The sequence below is a fragment of the Prenolepis imparis genome, unplaced genomic scaffold, assembly GCF_030444845.1.
Source record: "Prenolepis imparis isolate NDT839.2.m4 unplaced genomic scaffold, iyPreImpa1.0 SCAF_13, whole genome shotgun sequence".
NCBI classification, from domain to species: Eukaryota; Metazoa; Arthropoda; class Insecta; order Hymenoptera; family Formicidae; genus Prenolepis; species Prenolepis imparis.
Window position 1 is genome coordinate 11,144,276 of NW_028141171.1, and position 12,792 is coordinate 11,157,067.

Sequence of the window (12,792 nt, forward strand, 5' to 3'; positions counted from 1 at the left end):
TTCCCTCCCGGGTTCGCTCACCCTCTGGACCCCACGAAATCCTTTTCACGTTCGACCAGGTACGTCCCTCCGCAACATCGTAGGGCTCCCACTTGATCAATGTTTTAATTGCCGTTAATGATTCGGAGATATCTCTCACGCGTCCGAAAATGGAGAACGAGCGCGAAAGGGGGCACGGACGAGACGATAGAGAGGTTGGAAGGGAGAGGTTCCGAGGATGCAAAGAGAGAAGGAGAAACGTCGTTTAAGTGTCCCGTGACTACATCTCGAACGAACGCTCTTGCCCGAGGGTCTTTGACTCTTTTCGTGGCCGCGGTTCATTGTACCGATGCTTTTCTAAGAGCATCTCATTTCGTATTCATTGCCTTGGCCGCTGGTATCTTCATTAGCGCTTTTGTCGAATTCCTCGCGAAACAAGCGGAGCGTCCAGCAGTACGCATTCACGGACGCAGTAGGTGGGTAGATAGGCAAGAATCCGTCAGGTCAAATCGACTTTTCATCGCGCGAGCTATTTCGTTCGCCTCCTAACTCCGGGATCAATTTTAGGTACAATGCGTGCTTATAGAATCATATATCAAGAGCAGTTACACGCGCGCCGCTCGTATACCTAACGCTTCTCGAAACATCATTTATTCTCGCTAATTGTTATTTAATTACGGGATATTAAATGTTGAATCTACATTATCTGTATTGCCTACACTGAATCTTATACATTACACGCAAATTTTACGAAATGGAATTGAAATCTATATCTTTTAATTATACATTTATACCTATAGATATAGATATAAAAATCAAATAAAAATAAATATTTAAAAGATAAGAAAAAATAAGAATGAATTCTAATTAAAAATATATATACCTACGTAAGTTTCACTAAACGGAATTAAAATGTATATCAAAGTATTTTGTAAGGTATGAAGAATTCTCTCTAAAGCGGATGTATCGCTCTTAATCTATCCGTGGTCCACCGCGTGCACGTGGTCCAGGCATAACGACGCGGCGGGAGATTGAAACCGCGGAACGATGGGGTCCTATGTTGGAGAGCGAGGTTGGAGATACGAAGGAGGAGGTGTATGAAATAGTAACTGTCAGTGTGTAGGCCAAAGTTGATGGCACATTGTCATATTAAGCCGGGGGTAATTTGTCTGGTCTTCTCTCAACCACCTACACCCGAGAACGGAACTCGTGTTCGACGACCTCTTCCAGATTTCGATTCGACAACGGCGACGCGTCTTTTTTCATCGCCTCTCTCTCACCGATCTCGAGAGAAAGATATTTTTTGATCGATTCTCTTGAGCGATCCCGGAAAATCGTTCTCGATTTCATTACTCCAACTTATTTTCTTTTTAAATTTGACGAAATAAATTTTTCTGAAATGCGTTATTTTACACTGAATCTAACAGAATCGCTAAATAATATACAATTGTATTAGAGTTTCTTAAATAGTTTTGCGTTAACCAACGTTGCATAATGACCGGGCCGAAATCGCGCTGGTATTCATTCTTGAATGACCTCCGGGGAATACCGCGATCAGTAAATGAGCCTAATTTTTATTTCTCGCGCCATTTTTTAATGTCACTTCCTCTACCACCGGTGCTTAACTCGCGTTGCCTTGATTACACAGCCGAAAGGAGACAGATCGGTCGCATTAGCTCTCTTAGAAGCCCTTTCACGCGGGAGTGTGCTTTTACACGCTATCGCTACGAGGAATCCGTGAATGCGTGTACCACTGCCGGTCGAGGCCTCACACGCGGGGTCCGGCTTTTACACCTGCGGGCCTACGGGTGTTACCGTGTAGAACGGTAATAATAATTTGGACGGCGACGAGCGGTCGCATTTGATGTTCCGGAGTCGCCTGCTGGGCGAATCGCGCGACAATGTCGTCCCCCCCGCGGGACCTCCTAGCACGCAACCCGGTAATCGATCATTACTCCCGAGGGCTATTAAAAAGCGGCCGGGTCTTCGTCCGAATCCGGGCGTACCGCATGACGTGGCCTTGATTTCGCCACGCTCGTCGTTAATTAATTCGGCTCGCGGGAAGGTGTGAGTTTTAGGATCCGGTCCCCTGCTTTGTCGCGACATTCGAATCGCGCGACACTTTGATATCACGTTTTTGATGCAATTTCTCAAACATGGAAAGCAACTAATCATTCCGTTATCCATTCCAAAATATTCCATATTTTTCAATATTTATCAATAATTTATTTTATTAATATTTTCTTATATTTTTGAACACATTCTTTCATTTTTCAATCATTAATGGCAATTTCGTTTTTTCGATTTTTTTATTATTCATTTCTTTCACAAGTTTGCTTTTTATCATAATTATGTCATTTTAACATATATATTTTATTTTTTATTATAATTATATTATTATATTTTATATTACATAGCCGTTTCTCGTTGACATATTCAATATTAAACAAGTTTTAAGTAAACGTTTCAAATTTCACAACGAGATTAAATAACTTTCTACTTCTTAAATTATTCAAGTTCAGCGAGTTTTTTCAATGAACTTGTCGGGCAACATCTCATTTTCGTTAAAAATTTAATAATATCAATTGTGGCCGTAGCAGAAAACCGCGACCTTGTTATATGTATATGTATTTTATCGTGAAAGAAACTGCTATAAGAAACAAATTTCGATACCGCCAAAGAAAATGTTACCGGCGCGCACGACTCCGAACGAGAACGAAAGAAACCACTCAGATACGGAGAACTACCGACCTGCGAAATTACTATGATTTGGCCAGCATCTCCGGAAGATCGATAATAATCGCAATCACGAAGTAGTCACTCGTAACGAGCGTTCCTCGTGTACGTGAAGCGAGACGAATCCGCTAGAACTCGTGCAGAAAAGAAAAGCCGGTGGAAGGAAGTGAGAAAACCAGAGTAAACGAAGAAGAAAACTCTAGAAAACAGAGGCTAAATTTAAAAGAAGAAGAAACGAGAGAGGAACAAATTCCATTTACTCGCGTGCATTGAAACTGTCTCTAGAATACTCGACATAACTCGAAGGGAACATTAACGTCCCTTTCGTCAAACATTTTCTCACTCGATTATCGTCGGTTCCCGTGGAGAACAAAATTTTTTCTTTCGAATTGTGCGCGAAAACTGTATAGATTGCGTTCGCTAAATTTGTTTATCAATCTCGAAAATAAATAAATCTGTATTCGTAGATATTAAAGAGTGTAGATATTTAATCGTGCGGGAGCAATTTCGCTGACGAACGGACGTCCATCTCGACGAGTCGCTCGCGTTAAAAAAAAAAAAGGAATTCGCATCTCGCGAAGTGTCTTAGAGAGAGAGATCTCGATCACACGTAGATGGAAAGACGCGAGGCATTCGGTCTCCCGCCTCGTCATTCCTCTCATCCGTCTCTCTTCCAGCGGCGTGCACACTTTCATCGTTATTGTCACCGGTTGACCTGTTCTTTTTCCCTCGATTCCACCTTTCATCGCCGAAAAGGCCGAGGAGAACCTCGACTGAAATTTCAACCAAACACACTCCTCACGGCCGACTCGGCAGTAAAAAAGCGAACCCGCGCGCCTTTGCTCGCCAGTTTGCAACGTGAGATAAAGACGGCAAGAGCGATTGGCTCGCGCACCGTGCCTTTCCTCTCGATTGATCTTCTCCTCGATCTCTCTTTCTCTCTTTCTCTTTTCTTCTCTCTTTTTCTCGTTCATTTCAGACTTGTTGTAAACACGAGACGGAGCGAAAAGCTTGAAGAGCGAGCAAGAAAGAGAGGCCGAAAGATCGAGGGTTAACGTAGCGAGGGAGAAAATGGGGAGAAGACGGGCTAAAAAGGAAGAACCATATTAGCGAAAGAGAGAGAGAGAGAGAGAGAGAGAGAGAGAGAGAGAGAAGGAGAGGGTCCAAAATGACGTGAGAGTACGTGAAGGTGAGCAGCGGAGCTGGGGCTGGGGCTGGGGCTGGGGCCAGGGCCAAGGCCCCTAACCCAAATGCGGGTCGAGGCGCGGGCGGGCCGTTGATATCGAATTTATCGGGTGTCGGGTTGCAACCGTTCGTGGTTCTGTCCTTAAGCACGCATCTACGGCCCGTTTTGCCGGGCCAACGCGTCCGCAGAATCGCCGGGGACTTGGATTCGATTTGCTACGCTCCGAGAGTGACGACGCACCGTGTGGCATTAGGGACCCGCAGGTTTAAGGGACCGCGGCTCCCGATTTCGTCGCACGTCCGTCAGGAAGGTGTCGGCCGTTTTGCATAATAGAACACCCTTAGGAGTCCCGTTGCGGTGTTCGCGCACACCTTGATCCACGTGAAATCGCAGTATATATCACGAGAGAGATTAAAATAATAATTTTTTTAATATTAAACATTCGATAAAAAAGCAATACTGCGTATTAATATTTTAATTTAATTAAAATTTTGCGATTCAGAGAGAGTTTACAATTCAATTTTTGTGTTTTAATGAAATTTTCTACTTTAAAAGCGCTACGTGCCTAGTCCCTGATTGCGCGAAGGCATCCCGTGTTATTAGAGTTGCAATCATAGAAATTATTATCCTCCTTCGGTCCAGTGTATCCTCCCACTATTATACTGCCTGTTCCTGGGCGCTGTCGCGACATTAACGTAAGAGGAGAAGACCCTTCGAGAAGAGGATATCATTGCTAACCCGAACGTCGGATGTAACCGCCGTTAACGAGCCGTCGACACCGTAATTTCATATTGACATTTACTATCTGAATGAGATTTCACTACTTATCAAGGCTAAATTAAAATTGACGTAGGCGTATTTTCATCTTGCACTGAACGGCACTACGGAATTGAGATTTTCGCTTACTATTATATTCGTTTCTCGTTTTAAATTGTTTCTCACGTGCATGATAGCTAATATGTGCGGCAAAAGACTCGGTAAATAAATTTTTTCAAATTAAGATTACATTCAATGTAAGTTGCAAATCTAGATTTCAATTAACCGTATTTATTCAATACGAGAAACAAATATGAGAAATTATAAATCAAATATAAATTTAAATCCTATTAAAGAGCGTATTATTATAATATTATAACACATAATTTTTTAAAAGGAAACAGCAGTTGATCAGTCATTCATGTAGTTGAAATAAATAGCTAAAAAATCATCTACAATTTTTGAGAGCTTACATTTGCGGCGCTGACCTTGAGTAACTTTTCGCCTCGTAAGCGCGGTACCGTTTGTTCTTCTAACGAAGCGATTCGCGAACGGGTTACAAATTCGACTTGGCAAGATAATGCATAGATGAAGGGAAACAGAGAGCGGGAATAAAAGGGAAGAGTGAACGAGGTCTCGAGGTCGTTTCTGGGCGTGGTGGCATCCACCTTTACATCTTCGACATAGTATATATATGTATACTTTTCGGCCTAGCCAACTCCCCCTACAACCGTCTTTTCCTTCGACTCCCCTTCGTCTGGAGGCCCGACACCCCCGTTCTCCGCGCGGCGCGCAGACAGGGTTTCGGCTCTCTCTTCGGGCCATTTATTTTTTCTCGACCCGGCCTCCAGGGCTGTCCAAACGACGGGCTGACGACCATGGCAGACTCGGCCTATTGTTTTTAGTCGGGTACGCTTAAATTGAAGCCCGTAGCGATCAAGCTCGACGTGCGTTAACTCGTAGGCGGTTATGGCGCGCATCATGTCGTTTTCTCGAGATAGGACGGCTTTATCGCGTGTACTTTCATGAAACGCGAATACATAAATCGCGCGAGAGATGCGATTGTAGTTTTATTGACCCCCGAATGATTTTGAGCACGAAGCCTTCCAGCGATTGCCGAGAGACGCCATTAGCATCTAGAGAATCGAGAGGCATTGTATAATGTGTTTTTGAAAAGAGTTCTAAGCTTGAGCGATACATCGAGAAAAGGAAATAAATTAGAAACTTTTAGCAAAATGTCTTCTCGGCTATGTGCAAAGATTAAGATTCTGCATGTTGCTTTGAGAACATTAATTCAACTCAGAATGCTGTAATAGCGCGCGGTAATGTTTGTTAAGAGCTTTGCCACTTCGTTACGATAGTCCGAACAAGTACGCGATGTATCCTATAGACGCGAGCGCGCACAAGCTAACGAAGAACACTTCAAGCAATATTGCGGCACACGTATCGTGTGCCTTTGAAAAGGAATCCCCTACCGCAACGCTACTACCACTCATTGCATTTGCAAGTCATTCGGCGGAGAGAGGTATTACGCGAAACTAATTACATAGAAAACTCAAGTATCTTCATCTCTCAACGTGCATGAATGCATCCGATGAGCTCGCGAATGGAAAAGAAGCTAAACAAAAAGGATAAAGATAATTTACACGCCTATGAATCGCGGGTTACAAGGTTATCTAATACGCGAAGAAGAGAACGCGTTGGTTTCTCCTTTCCTTAGGGATTATTTCTACTGTTCGAAAACGAAAGAATAGAGCGAGTCAAACAATTGCGAGTATTTGCGTTAATAGTTGATCTCCGTCCAGCGTTCGTTTGTGTGTTGCGAACAAAGATAGAAAGTGCATCTGGATAAACTATCGATGTTGGAAGAACAAACGAGAGCAACAAAACTATGCGTTCAGATGGAAGAATAAGACGGGAGAGAGAGAAGAAAGAAGAATGAAGGATAGAAACGGGCAAAGAGAGATGCGCATCGTCTCTCGGAGCAGCAAACAAAAACTCTAATCGAACTTTCCGAAGCTCGAGCGGATTCTCGTCGGATGTCTCACCGCGCGGGTTTCTACTCTCTTCGTATAGTTATTCATCCGCAAATATGCACATATATATACGCACTCGTGATGCACCTCGGTTATTAAAGAATGGGCGTCAACATTTAAGATATTTATCCGTATACCTCGTGGGGGGAAGGGGGGAAGACTATTCTTTTTCTCTCGTAACGAAGCATGCTTCGATCTTTTTCGCTTTTTCCCGTTGCGCGCGGAAAGAACCGGATGCTTCAACGTATTACCGTGTTGGTGCGCGCACGACGAAAGAAATTGCAACTACGATCCGCACTTATCTCTCGCCTCCGTTCGTTCTTCGAGCGACTCGCGAGCTCGCTTTCCAAGTCAAACAGCGATTCCCGCGCGGACCTCTCTCTCGACGTCCCGTCTGGACTTTGAATTTCTCCAGACTAGTACTACATCCACTTTTCGCTTCTCGTCGCTCGCGCACTCGAGACGCTCGCGCTCGTGCCTTGCTACATGTAATATCCCACCCATCTGCAGTCGCCGCGCATCGTTGCCCTTTCACAAGCTCGATGCGCGATAAGTACTTCTTGATTCAACGAGGTTCATCAGTCATTCGATCCTCCTCTGCTCCGGCGATCTTTAAACATTTGTGGTGGCGGCGGCGGCCAGTCAGTCAGACGGCGCGCGAGCGTCCTTATACACGTCAAAGTAGCTTGGCCTTTTTTACATATTAAGCCGCGGTGAGTATCGCGCGTCTCGCGTTAAGACGGATATATAATGACTCCTTGGGTGCACCGTTTACGCTCGTGAAATATCGCACGGTACACACAACGGGTGCTGCTGCTCGCAGCGATTTGCCCGATGCGCGAATTCGCCCCATTGACTCTGGCGAGAGGATACTTGTAGCTTATTGCGTGCCTTGACTGCTAATTACTTGAAACGAGCGAGTACATATACGTAGATTATACGCGTCTGTTGTTGTACTTATACTGTACGTGCCTTGTACGCATGTTTGTGCTGTTCTCGTTTCTTTGCGCGATTTGCACCAGACCACGTGACCATACACTCCGGCTCAAGTGTCTTCGTGTTATATCCTCCGCGCTCTTCACTGGGCCCCGCTGCAACCGGCGCGGCGGATCCAGCGCGCCCCGATGTTGCTTGTTTAAATATTAATTATGTATGCCTGACGGTGTATCCCAACGCGCGCACACGCACTTGCCTGCATATAGATTGGCCTCCGCTAAGGTCCGATCGTGCAGGCTCGCACAAACGCTGCGCGGCGTTTCCTCTTCGTCCTACCGCCGCCGTTTTTCTTTTATGCCACCCTTCTCCGTCTTCTCTTCCTTAGGCGTACCAAGGCATATATGCACTTGTGTCGCATCGAACCGCAGGGGGTGATGTCCCTGACTCTTCGTATAATTACTCCGTGATATCCCGTGTCCGGTATCTTTTTCCCCGATTTCTATTTAAATCGAAACGACGGGAGAATCTGCCTGCATCTTTCGAGCGATCAGCGATAATCAACGCGAGACGTTTCGTGATGCAACGCGCGCGCGGCTCTACCAAGGATCAAATTAACGATATGCCTTTATCGATTTCTCTCAAGCTCGCTAACCATGCGATATTAGATCGTTCGTTAGCTGTATCTCGCGGAGTAATCGCCGTCGGTGATTACATCGGTATCACCGGTTGATATCGTGCTCAAAGACCGTTTTCGCGATAAAATGTACCGGAGTAAATCAACGAGGAAAATACATGAGAATTAAGTGGTGTAAGGAGTATCACGCGGAAAGATATGGTAAATGGACAATTTGTTGAAGGCACGGTTGGTCGCGAGAGAGTAGACTGATCCAGTAGTAAATTCTCAGTACGCTTGTGCGGTATTTAGTGCTCGTACTAAGCTCACCGAAGTTACATCAACCTCATCGCAACGATAGAAATTGTATGATAATCAGGGATAAGAGCTGCATACAGAATACGATATTTCTAGGCTTAGTATCCTTACAACGTCCTTCTCTCTGCCTCATCCTATCGACCGTCGTCGGCGTCGACTTCTCTTACACGAACGAGTATTAAAATTATCGGACACGTCCGCGGCAACTTATGACGTGTGAATTTTATTACGTGTGAATATGCGCGATAAGTGCTGTCGAGACCGAAAAAGTAGCGAATTTCTTCTGTGCTAATCGTTAAAAATTATTTCAAAATTTATTAAAAGTCTCGGCTTACATGACACGAACAATGAGAGATAAAGACGACTAAAATTTCTCAATTAATGCATAGTCTTAAATCGACAGCTGATATTTCTATCTGAGCTTTCACGAAATGGCGAGCAACACTGGCTCGTCGAAGTTGATGCCCGCAGGTGGTATTGATCACTGACATTGTGGTATTCGTATAATGACCCGTTGATAGCCGGTGCTCTGCTCGCGAGAGAAAGGGAAAGGTTATAGCATGCCGACATGCCGGATGATGGACGGCGAAAGCAACAGAGGAAACGCTGCCGGGGAGAAGAGAGAAAGAGAGAGAAAGAGACTGGATACACATTGATTGGATACAAGCGAAGGTTGTTACCACCAGCTGGCACCTAGACCAATATCGCTTGCTAACAGAAAGTTGCAACGCGAGGCGGTCCATCGTTTCTCTATCGAGTCGTGCGCATCGAACATCATCGGTTCCTATACTTCTCTATCGGCGGCGGTTCGCTCAAACGTTGGAAAGCAGACGGACGGGCAGTACGTGAAGGTACTGTCGGATTGAGTGGAAATAACGATGTTCCGAAACGATTTTTTCCTGTCAGACCGTTTCGATCGTGCGCGATATTCGCGTGAGAATTTTATCTTGGCACTGCAATACTTGTTAATTAATTAACCACTTAAAAACACTATCAAAGAGTCGATGTATACTTATGGCATATCTCGATTTATATAAATGATAATAGAATTTTTTATATCTCGTAAGAATGTCATGACACTATCGTATTATTTTATTATGTTTTTTTGCTGCACAGAAAACGGTTCTGATTTTTATCAAATTACGTTTGTAATTCCGGCGAGAGTCAGCGATAATCCAAGATCGAATAAGTCGGAGAAACATCGATTGCGTATTCGGTCGAATTAAATTTCTATTAATTAATAGCTGGCTGTTGCGATGATCATGCAAGAAAATGAAGAAACATGCTTACATCTATTGGCTAGATCATACTATAGATAATGTCGTCATATATACAGAGAAATAATCCAGGAGATATAAATAAATCCTTTTATCAGCGGCTCAATACGATGTATCGCGTTATGATTATTTAAAGGGAATGGAATACATTATGTGCAAATGGGACAAATAAATAAGTCATTTGATTATATTAGGCGCGGCTGATTGTCATGTTAATTGTATCGCGAACGGAAAATAAGCTTTGAAAGGATATATCTGCGCAACACGTCGTCGATCTTTATCCGAAATTCCGGACGTGCGCTCCCGTTTCGGTATCTCGACGCATATATCATACTTATAATGAGATCCATTAAGTGAAGAGAATTTTTCCGTCGAAAACTATGGCGCAACATTGCATTGCGGAGCGTCTCGAATGCGCTCTCGCGCGCTAATCGAGATCTGGCTAGGATAGACTGACGACGAGGCAAGATAAATGGGTCCGCTCGCTTTTATATTCTGGATACAACGGAGCGCGAGACCGCGAAAGTACAGACAGCAGGTAGCGTCGAGATTCGCGAATGAAATCAGATCACATCGCTCGTATTACATCCAAATGACTCGGTATAAATACCAGTATAAAAAAAGAAATTGAGATAGAGAGGCTGTTCGTGCGCGCGAAGAGAGGAAGAGGAAGCGGGCGAGGGAAGAGCGAGGCGAAGGGGTGGGCGACTCGAAGGGTTAGTGGTTGGGCATTATTTATCGATAGCAATGAAAAGGTGGCGGTCGGTGCTTGATGCCGGGGGCTCATTATTCAGATTAACGTTACGCGCCTTTTTTCGCCGGCCAATACACCGCTGAATATTACTCAATAAATCATGGACGTCACAGTGCTAAAGACCCAAAGAAAGGAGGGTCCTTGAGATTTTTCAAATCATCCGGTCTGATGAATGCAACATCGTTCGTCGGGGCCACGAGCGTGGCTACGCGGAGAGCGCCAGGAAGCATTTGCATGAGCTACCAGCGTGCCGCGCATTAGCATGAGTTAAAATGGTAATGATAACGCGCTCTCGATGGAACATCGCGGGCATCCGCGGCGAGTGTTAAAAACGGCGTTGAACGTGGCGTAAATCGGGAGTAAGTAAGGCAAGCGTTGTTCGCGGCTTCGCGATTGACATATGCTTTCCCGATTATCATTTTACACACACACACACACACACACACATATATATATATATATATATATATATATAATTATACTTAAATATACAGATTCCAGCTCATTTTTTAATTTCGTTTTCAAATTAATGTTGCAATATTTCAATTAGCAATAATAAATGACTTGAGAGAGAAAGAGAGTTATTATTAGTTATTACGGATGACACTCTTATATAGGAAGATATTTTCTAGATTTTGAATCTCGCGCGGAGACTGAATAATTATAGCCTTCATTCGTCTCGCGATTACGCGTTGATATCGCGGCGGATAGCGAGACGTCATCGTCGAGCGTGGGATAAATATCTAGGGTCTGTGTTTCGTTTAATTAGCATCGGTATATAAAGGCGCACACTCGCTCGTTGGTTCACGTATTCGTGCATGTGAATACCCGGGGAGAGGGAGGACGGCATAAGACGGGTGTACTATTTTGAGCACGAACGGAAGAGAGAAGAAGTAGGCTTACGGACGTAAGGATCGTACGAATGCGTGAACGGACAAGGGAGCGAGAGAGAAGAAGAAAGACAGATGGAGGTAGAGGAGAAAGAGAGGAAAGGCAACATTCGGACGGACACGTTGACGAGATACGGTAGTACCTCGGGGACTAATTAAATAAATCCGGGAGCGGCTTCTCGGGGGCCGCTGGCGATCGCGACCGTAACCGCCACGACGATGGTTAAGGTCGTCGTTGCGGAGGCGTCTCGGGTCAAGCGGGAGGTCAGCTTGCCGGCGGTCCATCTCTTCCCCGCTTTCCCTTCCCGCTTCCCCATTGTTCATCCTACCCTATCCGTCGTCGTACCAATGCTCCTCTTTTCGTCACGATAGGTTAGCGCCGCATCCCCTCGTAGATCACTTTATATCTCTAGTCTCCACTTATTGTTAGTCGTACTAATTTATATAAATTAGTACGACATATCTGCGAATCGATTTTCATGAATCGGCTTTCTTTCATTCTTCCCCTAATAGGTAACGCACGACTAATGGCTACGAATTTCGAGATAGTCTTATTTCTCTGTTGCGATCAGATGAGACTACCTGGACCCGCTAATAGATAGAGTTCGCGTGAGATTGACCGATAAATCAACGCGGGGGTTGGGATGCGACGCGTATAAATGGAGTTATATCAGATGCATCAGGAAATGAAGGGGTGAAAAGGCGACTTCGAGCTCGAGAGGTAGAGAGGTGCTCGGAGATGAGGTAGGAGGCACGGTGATATCTACTTTCTCCATAGAATTCAATGTCGACAACGGGAACAAAGGGAAGAGACGTCGTGGACGGAGAGCGAAAAGAAGAGGTTGTGCGAACGACGCAAAGAATATGCGTCCCTGCTCCTGATGCCGCCTCGTCCTCGTTCATCCCCTTCCCCGCCTGTCGTCGATGGCCAGGAGAAGCTGCGGCTCAGTCTTCAAGGAGGGGCGCATTGTGTGTTTCCGAGAACGTTGCGCTTATCGGTGGATCTGTCGCGGTAATGAGGTATCAGCCACCAGCAAATAAACGAATAAATGTAAAGATGTGGAGGTGGAGTAGAAGAAGAAAGAAGACGAAGGGAACGTGAGAAGAAGCGAGAGGGAGAAGGAGTAGTACCTTTCTCCACCAAACTTAAGAAGAGGAGTCGAGCGAGCGAGGGGGAAGTCAGCAGCTCGTCGTACCGATACAATGCTTCGATTAAACATTCGCTGCCTAAATAATCAGGCGCGCTTCGACCTGCAGAGACGACCCGCGAGGAGGCGACGAAAGAGAGAAGAATCGTGAAAGGGAGAACGA

At 45.0% G+C, this 12,792-nt stretch overlaps 1 protein-coding gene across 4 annotated transcripts in view; it reads right to left on the reverse strand.

Moving 5' to 3' along the window:
* Ds (dachsous cadherin-related 1) overlaps positions 1-12,792 on the reverse strand; it is a 270,526-nt gene that overhangs the window by 155,006 nt on the left and 102,728 nt on the right. The gene's annotated exons all lie outside the window — the stretch shown is intronic.